This window comes from Haliotis asinina, chromosome 9 (genome assembly GCF_037392515.1).
Source record: "Haliotis asinina isolate JCU_RB_2024 chromosome 9, JCU_Hal_asi_v2, whole genome shotgun sequence".
Taxonomy (NCBI): Eukaryota; Metazoa; Mollusca; class Gastropoda; order Lepetellida; family Haliotidae; genus Haliotis; species Haliotis asinina.
The window spans coordinates 40,250,784-40,270,630 of NC_090288.1; the positions used below are offsets into that span (position 1 = coordinate 40,250,784).

At 37.1% G+C, this 19,847-nt stretch overlaps 1 protein-coding gene across 4 annotated transcripts in view; it reads right to left on the reverse strand.

Moving 5' to 3' along the window:
* The window catches only part of LOC137297119 (neuroglian-like), a 144,108-nt gene extending 124,850 nt beyond the window's left edge, over positions 1-19,258 (reverse strand). For 2 of the 4 annotated variants that reach the window (XM_067829117.1, XM_067829114.1), the window contains exon 1: positions 19,180-19,258. The gene's annotated coding sequence lies outside the window, so the exon portion shown is untranslated. Of the gene's footprint in view, positions 1-3,633; positions 3,806-3,895; positions 4,026-19,179 lie in introns of those variants that run through there. The other 2 variants (XM_067829116.1, XM_067829115.1) reach the window with 2 other exon arrangements.
* Between the last annotated feature and the right edge of the window lie 589 nt (positions 19,259-19,847).

Here is a 19,847-nt window from a genome sequence, read left to right on the forward strand (position 1 = left end):
TAAATTTGAAAATCAAATGTTAATACTTTTTAATGCAGAGAAAATCTTCCACTGTGCTGCCACCATAAACATACAATCTATAGTTTTCCCTTTAAAAAATACTTACCAGCATGTCGAAATGGTTATTTAAAGGATAATGTGCAGATAGTCAAGTGGAAGTGGTAAAGCCACAAATAGTTAATGCTCATTACCTTGAAGATCCCAGTTCGATGGGTATGTGTGAAGCCCATTTCTGGTGTCCTGTGCTCACTCACTCATTCACTCACTCACTCACTCAAAAATTCCGCTATGCTACTTCCAGTTGTGTAAAGACAGATCTACATCCTTAAAGTTTAACCATCTGCAATATGAAATATGTTGCACTCAATGATATCGTGGTACAGTGAGACAGTACATTAAGGACACTTTTTGTGTAGGCTCTCTCATTTTTTGTCATATGTAATACTTAACATTGACAGTCAGCACTGCACAGCGAACACAAAGATAAAACCTGTAGACATATCTAGATTCAACACACTCACACTGTGAAACTCCCCAACTCAGTCCTGATGGAGAAATACCACTACCCTGTAACAATATTAATCCTTTACAACCCAAATGACCTGTGAAGGTCATGGGGTAGAATAGGTGACTAACAGGATTGGGTAGTAAGGCTCGCTGACTTGGTTGACATGTCATTGGCTCACAATTGCACAATTCAATGCTCATGCTGTTGATCACTGGGCTGTCTGGTCCTGACTTGATTGTTTACAGACCACTGCCATAGAACTTGAATATTGCTGAGAGTAGCATAAAAGTACACTCACTCACTTACAACCAAAACTCTGGACACTGACATCATAAATTTGCAGCATGCTTAGGAAATCCTTCTGTTAGACTGGTTTTAAGTTATGTTTGCCTTGCATCACCTTTATTCCTGCTTCTTTATACTTGCATAATCTGGTGTACAGAAATGTTGCCTTTCACAAAATATTTCATGATTGGAGGAGTCTATTGTCAACTGACAGTCAAAGGATTTTATTGTGCTTATGCCAGATATCTTTGCACAATGCACTGGAATAATTTTTTGTGCTTCCCATACTGAGATGGATAAAGCCATATGTCACAGAATTGGGAACAATTCAAATATAATACAAAATACAATTAGTAATCATAATTGTTTGTCAAAACACTATCATTAACTAAATGACTCAACTTGTAGCAAGTTGATCAGATTTCATTATTTGGAACAATTAGATTAAATAATATGATTGCAGCTTGACTCCTCTTCTCTTGATAATGACCCCATGGTGTGTCAAAAACCAGCACCCATGTAACCACTCCCCCTCCCCTACAAGAACCCCCCATCCTGTAGTAAGACCCCCTGGGGAAACACACAAGTTTTCTTTAATTACCATTTTGTGCTCTGAAGTCAGTGAATACAATATCTGGCTCTCTCACAACAGGCATATTACACCAAACTCACATGAAAAAGAATATTTTTCAAAAAAAGGTAATTCCATTGCCCCGGCTATGATCAAGGATAAAAAAATCCATTTTGTGGAAAATAATCAACTTTAAATCTAATACACAAATTTCATTTTATTCTAATCAAACTCACTTCACTCCAAGCCAAGTACAAAAATAGAAAAATCAATGCGGCATATTTCACAATATTCTAAGCACATCCTTTCCCCTTTCAATCAATTCTTTCATTGCAATGAAATCTTATTGTAATCATTACGTGTTGTATTTGGCAAGCTAACACTCTCATCACACAGAGGTAGATAGATACATTTCACAGTAGATCAACCTTGAGGCGATTATAATCCTCTCCACTCTTTCGTAATATATAAACCACAATCTTCTGTACCGTACAAACAACGGAATATATCTCTATGTATACGATTAGTTCCTTCTACAGAATAACTGTGTCTTATGTAAGAAGCAAGTTGTGATGCCTACTATGCTGGAATCCCAGCATAGCGACCAAGTCTTCAGGTATGACGCATGACATATTGTCAATAGTATGAGCGGACTACACAATGAGTGAGCGAATATCGACTGGCTGGTTTGTATAGATGAATGTGCTTCAATCGGATATGAACGTGTTAAGCAATACTGACTCACACAATACGCCTACTGACTTTTCCTCACATAGATGACCATAAGTTGTGAGGGACTTGTAAATTACCCCTAAACATGCCTTTTATTCTAACACATAGAATTCTGTATAGAGGAGGTAAACGTGTTGTTTTTTTGGACAGTCTTATCATAAAAAAAAGACTGAACCCAAACCATCAATTAATTCAACCGAATGCACTTTAACAATAACCACATACAATGTACAGTTGCTTTTAATAACTTCATATGGTAAATAATTTGAAATATTTTTGCATCACACGCAACATGTTGTGTTACTCTCTCAGCCTCTTTTATCATGTACAGTTTCTATTGAAGCACAAAATACAGCCTGTTTCAATTTCAAATAAAACATAAGCAATAATGATATATTAGTGAAAGGATATGGAAGTGTGTTTTCAAACAATAATTTCACAAAGAGTGGTGTTTTTGTGTTTCAGGGGAAGAAACTGCCCTATAACATGCAAAGTCTAACAGGACAGGCATGATGCATCAATAAATTTAAAAAAGAATAAGGAAATATATCTTGAAAGAGTTTACTTTTTAAAACAAAGGCTATTTTCAGTGTATTTAAACAATGAAGCTGTGTTCAGTACAGGCTTGTCAAAGACTATTTACATGTACTCAGTATCTGAATGTATGAATTCACTTACAGTTAATTAACACCACATCTGTTACAGTTTATGATACAACATACACAATAGAAGCAATTTTACTTCTGGAACACAGTCCCTCGCCCTTTGAAAATATCAGATATCATTTCTACAAAGCTGTCACATGGCAATTGATGCTAATTATATTCCTAATACCAGTATTAAATGTAGAACACATATCCAGTAACTGTCCCCGTCACACTATGCTGAGGAGACACTGCTTTGGAGAGTCATTGTATGTACTGAACCACCTAACTGACTACAATGAACACGTGGAGACTAACTAGAGACATGAGCTCCACAAATGGCTATGAAAATGAGAAAGTATTTGTACTGTTTAAAATATTTCCAGTTGTGGTAAATTATATTTTGCCTGTACACCTTTTAAGAAAAACACATTGAGACCATAGGAGACATGGTTAAACATGATCATTCCAACAAATTTCACATGTCACATGCCATGTTTGGATAACAACCTTGTAAAGAATATCTACAAAATAGTTTTTAGATGGAAAGTATTTCCCTGTGAAATATGAGGTATGAAGTGAGAACACAGAGGAGGAAACCCTACCGCAGATGGCCTGGTGAATATGATACGCTCTCAAAGACAGTAATTGACATGTGGCAGTAGAAATAGGGTGTATCTATTGCAAGAAGTATTATTACCCCACTATCATACAATTTGCTCACTTCACTGTAAAGCATCTGTCAAAAAACTGCTCCACAAATGACAAGGGAATATCAGGTTCCAAACAAAAGGCTACACATCGACTTCCCTCTTTGTGACTGGACACGCAGGTAAGGATGATTTAACACCCTGATATTAAAACAACACCAGCAATGTAAGAATGGACATTACCTCAGCCATCATTCCTTGATGCAAGTACATATCCTTAAGGCAGCACCACACTCCACAAAGAAAAGGCCATCATTTTCCATGCACAGCTGCCGTCAACAAAACACCTGGCACGTGCCGAGGTTTACAACCTTTTACAAACGCTGCTACTACCACAACGATGGCCTGTATGAATGAGCCTGCCGTGAGCTAGCAAGCGGTCTACGTGAGCTAGTAAGCGGTCTACGGCAGAGTTAGTCACAGAGCCACTGCTTGTGAAAACTACCTGTTTGTAAACAATGGTAATCCTACAGACAGGATGGTGAGGTATGTTAAGTCTTCAGCAACCTGCTGGTGCTCTCCTTGTGTCTGTTGTCTAGCTACGCTGTTGATGCTGTGACACCAATTAACATTGTGGCAGTCATGGTTGGCGATTCCCAGTATGAACAGCCTCCTCACCGATCGTTGTGGTGAGTGAGTCGTGCTCTTATTGGAGGACGTCGCTGTTGGAGTTGGGATCCATTCCCCGAACGATTACTCTCACTCCGGCTCTTCTCCTCCTCGTCCCTCTTCCCATCCCAGTCCTCTGCGCGACATTCACCCATCAAGGGACACTGGTCTCATCCTGCATGTCCATCTTTCTTTCATATGCAAATAGCTAGCGAGAAATGACTCATAAGATCTTCTACATGTTTCCTAATGAAAAAAAAACTACTACTTGCAGAGCACCCAAATAGCATCACATTCAGACATGAGGCAATTCCACAGTGTGACCCAAACTTGACATGTCAACTGTCCACATTTATTAAAGTCACTTATTTAATCTGATTATGACAAAACACTGGCAGCGTTGCATGCCAGGACAATTTCTGCACCAGAGCATGGTGAGTAGAATGGCACTCTTAACCTGAGCAAATATCAGAGATGTCCTCTTGCCCAGGGAATAATACTTTGTATCCAGTCAATTCTCATGAATGATTTTGGTTTTGATAATGGCCAATCTCTTAATACCTTGCAAAAAGCTTTTAATATTTGATGGCAGTAAATTTGCCAACGTGACAGTCAATGATCTGTCATTGTTGGCTCAAAGATTCACAGTTCTGCTTGATGAAAATTGGAATTAGGAAATGATCTTAAATTTCATTTGCATATTTAGATCTAATGGTTCATGGTTTGTAGTTCAGTAACAAAGTATGAACAAACCCAGAAGAAATAAACTTCTGAAAACATTTGAACTAGATGGTAATAAAGTATCAATGCTTCATCTTGAATTCCTTAATTTTTATTGAATTAATCAATACATATTACTTCTCTGGGTTCATGAAGGAAGCAGTTCACATATGCTATCCTCAGATTGTTCACAGAGTACATTTCCAACTGGAAACATTTCACATCCACAACCAACAGGACATGTACAAAGAAACATCCCAATTTCATTCACAGCTGAGTCAGGGCAATAACACATATTACTTGCATAACAATTATGAACTGATCAAATATGATTGTCCACAGAAACATGCATCATGGAGACAAAACATACCGACTGACGGACATCAAAGAGGCTAGATTGTGCTATTGTTCAGTCAGCCTTTGAGCCTTGAGATGAAAGTAATGGTGTTTCGAAGCTAAGAGATTCGCTTATTTGATGAGTTGACAAAAACTTCGTCATCATTATTAAACAACCTGTGATACATTCCAGCAGGTATTTCCGTTATCTGAGTAAAAGAAAGGACTGAAGTATCAGTTTCTTTAGAAAATGGCTGAAGCTGTCATGTTGTTATGCGACTCAAAGAGATTGAAACTGTTCCATGACATGACCTTGAAGCAGGATGAAAATATTGCTTTTAATGGATACATGTTTAACTTGAATCAGAATTGTAGCCTGATAATTGTACTTGACAAGATGTTGAAGTCAAGTCAATATTTTTGAGTTCATGGGGTAGGGTTTGTTTCAGTCTGGGGGATCTACTATTGAGCTGATGAGTAGTGTTTTGTTTCCATCTGTTGGTGAGTTCTGCTATTGAGTTAAAGGGATAGTAGCTTCAGTCTGTTGGAGTGATCTACTGTTGAGTTGATGGGATAGTGACTTTAGTCTGTTGAAGTGATCTACTACTGATTTGATGAATAGTGGTTCAATCTGTTGGAGATATCTGCTATTGAGCTGACGGGTAAAAATGGTTCAATCTATTGGAGTGATCTACTATCGAGTTGATGGGAAGGTGGCTTCCGTCTGTGGGAGAGATCTACTATTGAGCTTACAGGTTGTGGTTCAATCTGCTGGAATGAACTATTATTAAATTGATGGTAGTGGTTCAATCTGTTGGAATGATGTAATATTAAATTGATGGTAGTGGTTCAACCTGTTGGAATGATCTAATATTAAATTGATGGTAGTGGTTCAACCTGTTGGAATGATCTAATATTAAATTGATGGATAGTGGTTCAGTCTGTTGGATGTTGGAATGATCTAATATTAAATTGATGGACAGTGGTTCAGTCTGTTGGATAGATCTAATATTGAGATGATGGGATAGTGGCTCAAGTATTTGGGAGGGACCTACTACTGAACTAATGGATAGGGGTTCAGTCTGCTTGAGAAATCAACTATTGCACTGGTGGGTAGTGGTTCAATCTGTTGGAGAAATCTACAATTGAGCTGATGGGTACAAATGGTTCAATCTGATGAAGAGATCCACTATGGTGTTGATGGGTAGTGGGGTACTGTCATCGTCGTAAATTAATGCATATGTACTGTATGCTCCTAATATAACAGTCTACAGTCCATAATATTCCATGCAGTATCGGTTATTGTCTTTTTGCCATACATAAGATTTATCAACATTCTGTTTTTGTCAAACAAAACAATTACAGTGTGTTAATAAATACAGAACATGAAATACAGAACCATACTGAAAACTATATCACACCTGGTACTAGTTTTTGTACATCTGACAAAACAACCAAAATTACAGGGAAGCAAATCTCCAACTATTAGTCCCGTAGCCATTTTAATTAGCTTGTGTAATCACCACATATCAATTACTGTCAGCGACTCAACAAACTGGGTTTCAGACCAGCTAATGTAAGGATTTGCCAGTAATACATTGATTGATCACCCACTGTTGTCTAACAAAATTTACTTTTTTAAAACCAGCTGTCACATGTGTTAACCGACCAATGAAACAGGACACAAATGTGTCACAGCTGAAAGAAACTTACATGATAAGTTGAAAAATGAACAGGCTCTATCATCCCAAAATGCTGTGATAATTTTTAAATATTAGATTGTTATGAAGACACATAAACAAGTAAACACCTCTGTTTAGCTTAAAGATTTATTGGAAATTTTGTTCCAATTTGTGGATATTGATGGGCAAATTCCTCGATCGATTTAACAACCTGGTATTATACATACAACTTGTTTTGGTTGTTACGATATTAATGATTTGTTGGCTGAAACAAAAATACATAAGGCCTCTATGGCTGCTGATTAAACTGTCCCATACATACAAATTACAACCACAGATTTCATTTGTTATTAATAATTTTCAAGGTATTTGGTAGTGGCTGAACTTCTTCTGTGTTAGAATATATTATTTGTGATACAACAACTTTCATTTGGTCATGACAAAAAAAAGAACTCTTAAGTTGCATTGATTATTTTTCACATGTTTGTTTCTTTTCAGTCAAATAAAACGTAGATTTGTGAAAGAAAAATTTGCACATCGCTGATTGCTAGTTTCTGACTTAGCTTTTAAGAACAGATATACACATGATCACATTGATAATTTATCTCAGATTTAACATTTTATTGACCTGGTATCACCTGATACTTTACCGGAAATTACTGACAATATACTGTGCATTATTTTATTGTTAATGCCATATATTATCATATGTAAGGTGATGTCTCAGATAAACCGATCCCCCAACTTGTGTAAGTGTCCAAATTGTATCTCTCACAGACAGGCCACCAACCTGGAAACATGTAACATTGTCCTGGCAGGGCAACTAGCAAGCTGAAAAATATTTCCATGAAACTACTGTATTTCCTTTGTTATGACAGACAGCTTCAAATTCTTCGATCCTCTGAAAAGTGTCACTTGGTGCTTCGAGAATAGCACTGAACACAAGTAATTCTGTTCTATAATAAGCAAATCTGCATTCCGTGAAGAAGCGACTAATCCATACCTTGATGCTTGTAAAGTTGGATTTTTGTTTCCCTTGAATAACAATAACAATCTTAGAAACAAACACCTCAAGCATATCGCCAAAGATGTAATTCTGCTAATACCATCAACAATTCATTGCACAAATCATGCTGCTTCCGCTAATGACATTGTACCCTCAATTCAAATTACTGATGTTGAGAGCAATTTTTCAAGAATCCATACAATGGCTTTCGATCTATGAAAAACATAATGGATCTATTTCTGGTTTCACTGACTACAGTCTTTGACATAGCCTTTGGCTGTTGTAGGTGGTAACTTTATTTCTTGGGCTTCACCAGTTTACTTTTTTCCTCTTTACAAGATTACTGCCATTTGCATCAGCTTAGACCATTAACCAATCGGCTTAGAGCGCCTGGCCTTTAGGCTATAGGACAGCACACCATATTAAAAGCATCAGCCATTTTCAACAGTTCTCAAACGACAAGTCACGATGTCACTGGTGACATGTTCCTTTTGACAGGACACCTCAAGCAACTCTGGACCAGCACATCCCAATGTGATGTTGGTTCATAAAATACTGTTTTCCAGCAGAAAAATAGGTTATCTGTCGCTGGACAAGAGATATACCACGCTCCATGTTTGATCTGCAAACACAGAGGCCTCTGGTGGTAAACATATTTTTGAAGGAAAAATGTTCCAAATCAATCAGTTTGTCATTATAAGAAGAGTGTTCTGGTTGAATCAGGTGCTGCCTGTGTAAATAACACTGGCATACACACGGTGGAAGACTAAAAAATGGCGGGAAACTGATTTAAAAGCAGACGTCATTTACATTTGAAAAAATGTATAGTAAAATTTGTGTAAGATTCAAGAACACATTCTGAATTGCTTCTGTTAAGACTAAAAACTCAGAAATATCGACTCAAGGGAGAGAGTTTCCTAATAACCATGAAGAATTCCTAATATGTGAGCTGAAGAAGATAAAAAAGTATAAAATGCTGACAGTACCAGCATCAGTGGTCGTCGACATATTGAACATATTCCCCAATATTCAGCAAAAGTATTGGGAACATAAGCTCTTGAGAAATAATATTGACAAAAACAATACCAAAGAGGAATAACAATAATATGCCTGTAAATCAAACAAGTACTCAGGGCACCACCACATATTACTACACCATGTTCTGTATTCATTAAAATTCCACCTCACGCTAAGTGAAGGACAAAAACTCCATGATGAGCTCTCCAAAATCTGAAGTAGAAACTTGGCCTGTAGACATGCCTATCATGCCTCTATCCATGCATTGCTTCTCCACATGACTTATTGTAATCCAATAAATAATTAACCAAAACAATGTGAATATGCTAATCCTTCTTCACCATTCATGCAGCATAATCCTTCCTGTGATTTATTTTGGCGAGATAAATGTTTAACCTTTGTCAACCATTATTAAGTAATCCATAGCAGATAAATGGCTGTACAACTCTGATATGAAAGTGATTTTCACTCCGAACAGACTAAATTGCTGTGATGAATATTTTTGGATCGGAAACTTTAACGCTTGCTTAATCATTTCATTTCCATCATGCTCGTTTTTTTTTTATCCTGACTTGCTCGGATGCTTATAAAATCTGCTTTGTGCAGTGGACTGGACGTGAATACAGGAACAAGTTGGAAAATCCTATTGTGTTCGCAAAAGCCAACAGATAACGGGAACCAAATTGATTGTTCCATGTCAGGGCTTGTCTAGTCTTGCGATGTCGAGAAACATCAATCACTGTTTCAGAAGATACTAGTGAAAAACCCATCATTTTCTCAATGGAAATATGCATCCTTCATTGCAAGTCAACAAAAACCTCACCACGGTTGATGCATTGACTTTTGTGATAAAGGGACTCCTGCAAATTTCAAATGAAACCTTGAAAATCTTAGATATCAATATTTACAAATATTAGCAATTTCATTCCACCAGCAGGAAACTGTGATCAGGCTTTCCCAGCAGGAAAAACATGATGCAGCAAGTGTTGATTCAACAAACTGTCATTAAGGAATTTATGTCATTGCCTGTATGTAGCAAAAACCCAGTTCTCTCCCCCTCAAAGGAATGTCAGCTCTTCACATGGCTAGTGTTCTATAATCTTGTGTTTTGCTTGATGTGCAACCTAAACCTTATGTTTTGCTCAATGTTTAAAGTACATTTTGTGTTTTACTTGCTTTTTTTTCAGTTAAATTTGGGGTTCTGCTTGTTATTTTAACCAAAGATTACGTTCTATTTGCTGTTTATAGTTATCATGTGTTCTGCTTGCTGTCTAAAGTACATTTTGTGTTCTGCTTGTTGTTTAAAGTACATATTGTGTTCTGCTTGTTGTTTAATGTACATTGTGTGTTCTGAATGTGGTTAAAAGTACATATTGTGTTCTCCTTGTTGTTTAAAGTACATTCTGTGTTCTGCTTGTTGTTTAATGTGTATTTTGTGTTCTCCTTGTTGTGTAAAGTACACTTTCTGTTCTGCTTGTTGTTTCAATTAAATTTTGTGTTCTGCTTGTTTAAAGTAAGGCTTATGCTCTGCTTGTTGTTTAATGTACATTTTGTGTTCTCCTTTTTGTTTAAAGTACATATTGTGTTCTGATTGTTGTTTAATGTACATTTTGTGTTCTGCTTGTTGTTTAAAGTACACTTTGTGTTCTGCCTGTTGTTTCAATTAAATTTTGTGTTCTGCTTGTTGTTTAATGTACACTTTCTGTTCTGCCTGTTGTTTCAATTAAATTTTGTGTTCTGCTTGTTTAAAGTAAGGCTTATGCTCTGCTTGTTGTTTAAAGTCATATCCTGTGTTCTTCTTGATGTTTAAGGTATATTTTGTGTCCTGCTTGTTGTGTAAAGTCAAACTTGTGTTGGCCTTGTTGTTTAAAGTAAATCCTGTGTTCTTCTTGCTATTTAAAGTAAAGTTTGTGTTCTGCTTGTTTATTAAAGTAAATTTCACGCAGTAGTAAGCATTAGTTTGCATTAAGGTATAAAAGTCAAAACAATCCTCTAGTGATCCAAATCCTTGTAGAGTGAGTGAGTGATTTTAGTGTTATTTCACACTAAGCAATATTCCAGCCATATGGCAGCGGTCTGTAAATAACTGAGCCTGGACCAGACAATCCAGTGACCAACAACATGAGCATGGATCTGTGCAGTTGGAAACTGATGACATGTGTCAACTAAGTCAGTGACCCTGACCACCTGATCCGTTAGTCACCTCTTACGACAAGCATAGTCTCCTTTTATGGCAAGCATGGGTTGTTGAAGGCCTATTCTACCCCAGACCTTCATGGGTCCATGTGTTGCTGAAGGCCTGTTCTACGCCGGACCTTCAGGGGGCCCTTGTAAAATAATGAATGCCAGAGTGAGCTGCACTCTTCCTGATATACAACAGTGAGTCAGTTTACAGCGGAAGGCATTCCTGAGTGATGCACAAAGTTCTAAAGCTTTTTGTAAATGGATATGTAGAGGTTTCTTCCAAACTGGATACACTACTGACATAAATGACATCTGATGCCATTCCCTGTTTTGATTTGCACCACATGAGTGAGTGAGTGAGCAAGTGAGCTGACCCTTACGCTGCACTCAGCAATATTCAAGCTATATGGCAGTAGTCTGTAAATTATTAAGCCTGGACTAGACAATCCAGTGACCAACAGCAAAAACACTGATCTGCATAACTGGGAACTAATGACATGTGTCAACCAACTCAAGCCTGATCACCGATGCCGTTAGTCACCTAAAGCATAGTCGCCTATTACGGTAAGTATGGGTTGCTGAAGGCCTATTCTACCCCAGACCTTCATGAGTCTGTACCATGTGTATTAGTAAGGTGAGCAGTTGACTTGCCTTGTCATGTGTTATGACCAGAGCCACCAGTGAGGTACGACAGGCTCTGATTTTGTTAATATTTGGTACCATTGCTACTTGATACTGATTCATTCACACATCTTCAGGATATAGTCTGAATCGATTTTAGCTGAAAATTTTTATGACAATGGAAACATTTTCATAGATGTTTTGGTAAAACCCAGGCATACTGAACTGATGCTGGTATCATACAGATGGCAAATCTGTGATCCAAATCAAAGATTCTAATCCATTATAATACGACCTTAGCATGATGACAATGGGACAGTTATCAATACTGTGATCATACTTAGAATCAAACTTAAGTGTTTGAGTTGAGAAGCAAGCACTGTAACCAATGTCCTTCCCCAGCTGTTCTATAAAACTTTTTTGCCTAGTCTCCCTCTTAGTCCCTATTCCAACTGTATGGCACAAAATATATATTATTTAAGTGACTCAAAATAAGCCAGTTAATATAAATCAATACTATGCATGCAAATATAATGATTTTATTCTCATTATCACAGTTGGGATATTCAGGATACAATTGGCGTATATTATTGACGAGTTTCAACACAATTTTTCACGCCAGGTTATCGTAAAGATGCGATAAGCATGACGTGGTCTTCATGTGACATTTAAAGTGCCTCAACTCTCCGTTTAAAATTTCAGGCTGTCATCTCATAAGCAATACCAGTAGAAACCAGTTGAAACCAGTAGATTGTGAATAAGCGACAAGAGCTTATCACTTTTCTGTCCAAGGCTCCAAATCACTGGCTTGTTTGATTGGCATGTGATTCCTTACAGACTGTTGATGTAAGGAAAGAGGAGTGAGTGAGTGAATGTATTATTATGCCGCTTTTAACAATACTGATGCAGGGGACGACAGTAATGGGTTTCACACATTGTACCCATGTGGGAATTGATCCTGGGTCTTCAACATGATGAACGAATGCTTTAACCACTAGCAGAGCTGTAGTATGCCACAAACACTTATTGCTTCATACATGCTCTGTGTAAAGCAGGTGCTCTCCTTCCTGTGGGACTTAATAACTCTTTCACATACAGCTGGCATTATCATCACTAATTTTCAGTGATCCACTGATTTCAGCATTCTGTCACCATTCCAACCTATTGCCATTAGTGTCTCTGACTGTCACGGCTTATGTTTCACCCCAGGTGGAGTTTCACTTAACATCATTAAATGTCCACATCCAAATGACATTCCATGTGAAAAGAGTAGACTAGTGCTTACTCTCATAATTCTGATTTTAGAAAATCTGTTTGAATCTGAATGGAAGCCTATTGAGCAGACTGTGTGAAATCTAGACTCGATTCAGTTTGGTCTTCTTGCATTGCAGATAGCCCTGGAGGGTAGGGAACTAACTCCATGGAGACCACCATACTGGATCTAAGTAACATGATGAAATATGTGATTGGATTGGATAGAAAGAAAGCAGATAATTCATGTTGTGATTTTGGCTGCTAGGGGACTTTATAGGAACTGGGAAATATGGTCCTTTTAGAACAAAGGTTATGTAAGAAGATACGACAGGAGTAACCTCTGTGGGAACATAGCCGCCACAAAATTTCCAAGTTCCATGCTGGGATTCAAACCACCGACCTTCTGATCCAAAGTGTGACACCTTGTCCACATGACCAAAGAGGTTAACCCCATCAGCAAGCTGACAAGGTAAGGATGTCATTCTGTGGGATGACTCCACACCCTGCTACAGGAAGAGGAAGAGCTATTCTGGACTCCTCAACAAGTGCATTCCACTCAAGCAACAATAGCAACTGGGTCTTTGGCATGAAGAGTAAAGGTTTTAATCACAAGGATACCCCACTGCACCCCTCCTCACTATAAGATAGATGCCCTTTACATTATTACACTATTCCTATTGTTCTGCATTACAACTGTCCAGTGACTGACATCATGAGCATCTACACAACCTGGTTACCATGACATCCATCAACCTGATGAGGCATTGAACATGTAGTTTCCACTTGCAATAGACTTCAATGTAGACACATTTATTTGTATTTTTATTGTCACTGACATAATTTAACATGCTACCAAAAAGATGTAAACCACGCAATAAATGTGTGTTGCCTAAAGCTATCATTCTTCCATTTCATGATAAAGCAAGAACTTAAGGTATTTTCATTTATGTTCAGGATTCATTTTCATGTGAGCTAAATGAAAATGACTCTTTCAAATAATGATAAAAACTGGAAAATGATTCAAGTAATTTGATACAAAGCATAAAACATGGTATCAGCATCTTTTGATGACCTATGTTCCATCCGTTTAAAAAGAAATGTGATCCAAATCTTGAAAAAATCCCAGACACTAATGAAGATAACTCTACCAGTAAAGAATTACAGTGACACGAGATGCTAATTAGATCCTTTCTATGGTTTAAAAGAAGATTAAGCTATCACAAACAGAAAGAATTGTGGGAAACGTAATCTCCATTCACATTCTTAAATTAGGGATTTTAATTTTTGGGGTCATGGAAAGCGCTTTAAGTTATGTAAATGAGGTGCAGCACGTTGTCTAATTATGACTGAATTTAAAGCAAGGTGCCGATATTCTCCATGGGAATAATCCTATTGAACAAACGGACCAGCTGTGAAAATAACCATTTCTAAAACTATCATGGAAAGTGACCTTGTTTTGTCATTAATTTCTATTATGATGACATTCCATTTTGTGTCAGTGTCTCCAATTGCAGACAGGAATGGCTAGAGAACAACTGGTATCTTTAGCTCATCAGGACAAAATTTTAATTATGTTTAAGCAAAGTGGCTATCTTCAGATGATACCAAAGTTGTAATAAAATTCAGACATCAGAATTAATTTCCTGAGTCATGGAAACCAATACCCAGACAACATTCCACTCTTTTTTTTTTAAAAGAAAACTGGCAAAAGTTTGACAGTTTATTTTAAGAGCAAACTGGTCTCTGATTTTGGCATAACGAGCATGATTGAGCGAGCTGGCTGACACCAGATCAGAGGCCCATCCTTAATACCACTCCCTTCTTTCTTGACGGACTGCAATTAATGCACGACTCGTGTCGCCCAAGATTGCCGTTTTAAACAAAGGGAGGCAATATTCAATCCGGACAGAGGATCGTTTTAATGAATGACTCAAATCCCCATTTGTTTCCGCGTTGTCTTCCTCCATGACTCTGTTCCGTCCAATCCATGTTTTCATTGCGTCTCTCTTGCCCAGAGAATTGTCTTTTATGAGACGAGGGCCCAATGAATATTGGGGCAACAGTGGCCTACCGTCTGGGCTTAAGGCGTGACACGAAGTGACGTGAGGCGTGCAGGCACCAATAACAGTTTCAGGGGATTCGGCTTCAGGCAGCCCCTTAATGTTTGGTTTGCGCGGCAGTCCGTGATGGATAGCCATATAACTGTGGCCTATGAAGAACCCCTATAGTTTAAGATAGCTGCCGTAATAACAGGCTGTCCGAGCTCCCACCCTGGACAGAAAGTTGTTGAACATATCATGCAACATCAGCAAATATATTAGCTAATACATTGTACTGGATTTAAGACAAAAAATCACTTGTGTTAACAATGATGGGTTTTTGTTGTTAAGTGACCTTTGAGTTATCAATTTTGATTCTGTTTATCTTTATTTTTAATGAGGTCCTAATCAAGTTACTTTTTTGGATCAACATTATTCTTAATGAATATTTAATACATTTTTATCACCGACCCCAATGGTATTCTAATATCAGTATGACTCTGTACAATTCATTTTAAATTCAAATAACATTCCATAACTTACAGAACTTATAAAAACCCAAACTTGTTTGAATAATACTAACCTTACCCACAGAATTTCCATAAAAGTTGTAAGTATGATATTTCATGGATATAATCAAAGGTATCATACCACAACATCCTTAAAAAATGTAATTACATTCAAATAATAAAATGGAAGAATCTGTTCAGAAAATACAAACTTGGAAATGAGTTATACTAAACCTTATTTGAAATGTTCTCCGCTTGAATTTATTTAAGAAATGTTAAACACGACCCAAACAACCAACAATTCCTTTTTGTGAAATAGAAATTACACCTATTTCCCCTGCCACTGAAAAAAACAAAGTCATACTCTATGTTTGCATGATCAAAAGGAAAATAATGACAGGAGACTGGCTGACTGAAATGTAAATATACTTTAGCAAAACATCAAATCACCTAATCAATCCTGGTCGAGAGATGATGCCATCTACTGGAATAACAGTTATTATGCATGGAATCGGCAAGAACAAAGCTGGTGTTTTAGGCGACAGGGTTAGACAGAAGCAGCACAGGCAGTGCTTCGTCCTTGCATGTTATATTCCACAATCGTCAATGTTTAATTACTGCATGGATGGCAGCTTTACCAAGGCCAGAGCTTCCTCTCAGTAATCACCAAGCTTTGCACTGAAGGAACACAACCTTATTGTGCTTTGATATTTGCTGAGAGGGTTTTCAAGGACGCTAGGGAATGGTATTGTAGTAAAATTCTCATTTAATCAGATTACTAGGTAGTTTTAATAAGTGCCAGTGAGTACTGCAATTGTGGTAGACTAATGCTGATAAGATCTACCATTGCAAATTTGATTAGATAAATTTACGAGGCATTTAGATTTTGCTATGAGAGAGATGGTAATGGCTTCAGCGTTTTAGTATCAGTTATTGGGATCAGGACAATGTACACCTTGTTCCATATCGAAACCATGTGAGTAGATCACAGCTATTGGGAATAATAATGGTCTTTCTTTGGGCCACGACCAGCTTTAGGAAGCAACCACAAGCCATAAGTTGATCATAATAAGCCATAAGCCACCACAATCCCTTGTTAGTGAGTGCTGTCGTGAGTTTAGTTTAGTTTTAGTAACATTCTAGCCAATGACAGCACGTGACACCATAAATCGGCTTGACACATTGTACCCATGCGGGGAATTGAACCCAGGACTAACCAGGCTACCCTACCACCTCCTTAAAATATTGAAAATGCTTTGAGAAACTGATATTAGTTTAAATATATTCTACTTTATGTTGTCAAGGACATTCAAGGACTAAGTATTATTCATGTTCAGCACGATGTTTTGATTAAAAGTAAAACGCTTCAGCACACTGTACATGAATTTCAGAGTACTTGGCTCTGGCAGGCTTGAAACTGGAGATTCTCATCAAATGTCATCATAATGTCATATGAGTCAATCGATGATCAACCACAGTTTTCCTTTATACATCAAATCTTGTAACTTGCCTGCAGCTATAAATAAATGTTAGAAAACCATTTTGCCATTTTTGTAAGTTTTAGATATTGTATGATATAAACTGATGTACAAAAGAAAGTACACACTGTTTGAGGATTATTTTCTGTAATCTTTAAAGTGTTTTGATTTTGACTTACAGGTAAGGGCCTTTGTGTACATGTTGCCAAAGCATCACAGATGTCCTCAGTGTACAATGTGTTGTAAATGGATCATCAGGAAAATAATGTTTTTTTTGTGGAATCACAGTGGATGTTGTGCATCAACAGTATCATACACAGTCAATTGAAATTATTATTGAAATGCCATAAGGCCAGATTGTACAATTCCACCATCAAAGCAAGAGTCAAACATCCAACTTTTGTGCTAAAAGCTAACCTCTGCCTAATATCACTGCCATTGTAAGAGTCAAATATCAAGATTGTGTGTGATGAACTAACTTCTGCATGATCACACTGTCAATGACAGTCAAACATCCACCTTGTGTTTGACAAGCTAACCTCTTCATAATCAGACTGTCATTGTCAAACATCCACCTTTTGCACGATAAACTAACTTCTACATAATCACACTATAATTGACAGAGTCAAACATTAAGACTGCATGTGATGAGCTAACTTATGTTCAATCACATTGTCACTGACAGTCAAACATCCACCACATGTTTGACATGGTAACTTCTTCTTAATCACACTGTCATTCACCAAGTCAAACATCATGATAAACCAACTTCTACACATCACAATACCACTGACAGTCAAATATCAAGGCTGCATGTGATGAACAAACATAGCTTCTGCACAATCACACTGTCATGGACAGAGTCAAACATCCACCTGGTGTTTGACATCAACCAACACCAACTACATGTCTCTGACATAGACCTTGTGTGTACAACTAACTTTCACACAATCCTCCGACCACTGCAAGAATCCCACAAATGTTAATCTATATCTGCGCACACATCATTTGTCAAGTAAATGTGAAAATGACAGGTTTATGACACAACAGGTCAAAGATTAGGGGGATGCCATCAATGCCCTATTGCTACATAATGACCTGTAGCTGTTAGTCTGCTACTCAAATCAGCCTGGCCATACTCATTCTGCTGTAAGATCACTTACTGGAATTGACCAAGATCTCAGCGTCATGACACTCACAACTTCGTTACTTAACGTAGCTTAACAGCCAACATTCTTCAATGTTATCACTTTAGAAATGAACTCAAAACACTATGAATTCATACTTTTTCATTTCATTTTAATGATTTTGGGTTTATTGCTGAACAGATTTTTGTCTTCATTCTTTGTATTCAGTTCAGAAGGTGTACATGATAGAAGGAGTTAAAGTTGATACTACAGCAATGACAATACATTGCCTGACAATGCTTTTCTATTGCTTTGCTAAGCGTACAATTCATTTATTTGGCCACTTGTTTTGGTTAAATTTGGCAATCCTGGTGTTTTTCTATTGATGAACACTTACTTACCTTTGGTGAGATGAACTATATATAAAATTGTTTACTTCTGTATTGGCATTAAGTTGTTCATGTCTGCCATTGTTAGGGGAATATTAAATACTTTTGTTTCTTCCTACAATATCATGTAAATAGTGTCACAAGGTTCATATCTCTTTATACAATGACAAAATTCATTGAGTTTGGTTTTATGTCACTTTTAGCAATATTCCAGCAATATCACAGTGGGGGACACAAGAATGGACTTGGCTACCCCTTCACCCACTCATATTTATATGTATATTTATTTTTATTCAAGTAGGTCAATAAAGCTAGCATTTTAATACATCACAGACTCGAGTTCTGGCATTTCAACAAAATATTTCACAATCTTCACAGTTAAATAACCATAACTCATCGTAACAGTTACTTCCCTGAAGTAAGCACACCTCTAAAATACAAAATAACCTTACATTGGTTAACACAACCAAGTTATCAAAACAGATCATATCACTACGTACAAATGGGAAAAACGTTTATATGAAAAATACATACAATCCCTATGACACAGGGATGTTTTAAAATGATTAAATTCCAGTAACGAGTGAGAAATAATGATTTTCAGTTGTTACTCTCCATCTAGTATAAAATATGGCTCGATAAAGGAAAGAACCAAGTGTGTATGTCTATCATTCTACAATGATAAACCCAAGCATCACAATCTAAGTAAAGCTCAAATTACATAATTATAGAGGAAATAATCAATACATACTACTGACCTGATTAAAACAGAGAAGCTTGGCCGACCTTGACCTTTCTACTGAGTTATTTGTTGCTAGTATCCAATCAGCGGCATCTGGAAAGATAACATTAAATTATGAAGATACTAAATATCTTCCACATTTATCATATCACCATTAATCCTTCTAGGTATCACTCCTTATCCTACACAGATGGATTATTCATGACCATATATGGTAATGTCTGTGACAAGACCAGGTCTGATATATAGAAGAGACAATAGCTAGTCTACTCATGGAACTGAAGAATTATCTTGAGGAAAACAATAAGTTATAAAATTCATATAAAACCTTCATTGGACATGATGGAACTGTTTTGTTGTAATGTTTCATGACTTCTTTCATTTAAGCCATCATAGGCATTGTTCGATTGGCTCTCTAGTACCAAGTCAAAAATGAAGGATAACAACTTCATGCAATTCTAACATTTTTGCAAAAGCTTTCAGCTTAATAATGGAGACAGAATCTACCTGATTATAACAATAATTTGTCATCAATAAAGAAGAATGTGTCATCCATAAAAAAAAAGAAGTTGTCATCAACCAACAATAAGTTGTCATCCATAAAGTATGGGCCGTCATCAGACATGTCTAAGGGAGGCAACTCACCACAGCTAATCACAATGTTTACTTATCTCTGACACCCAT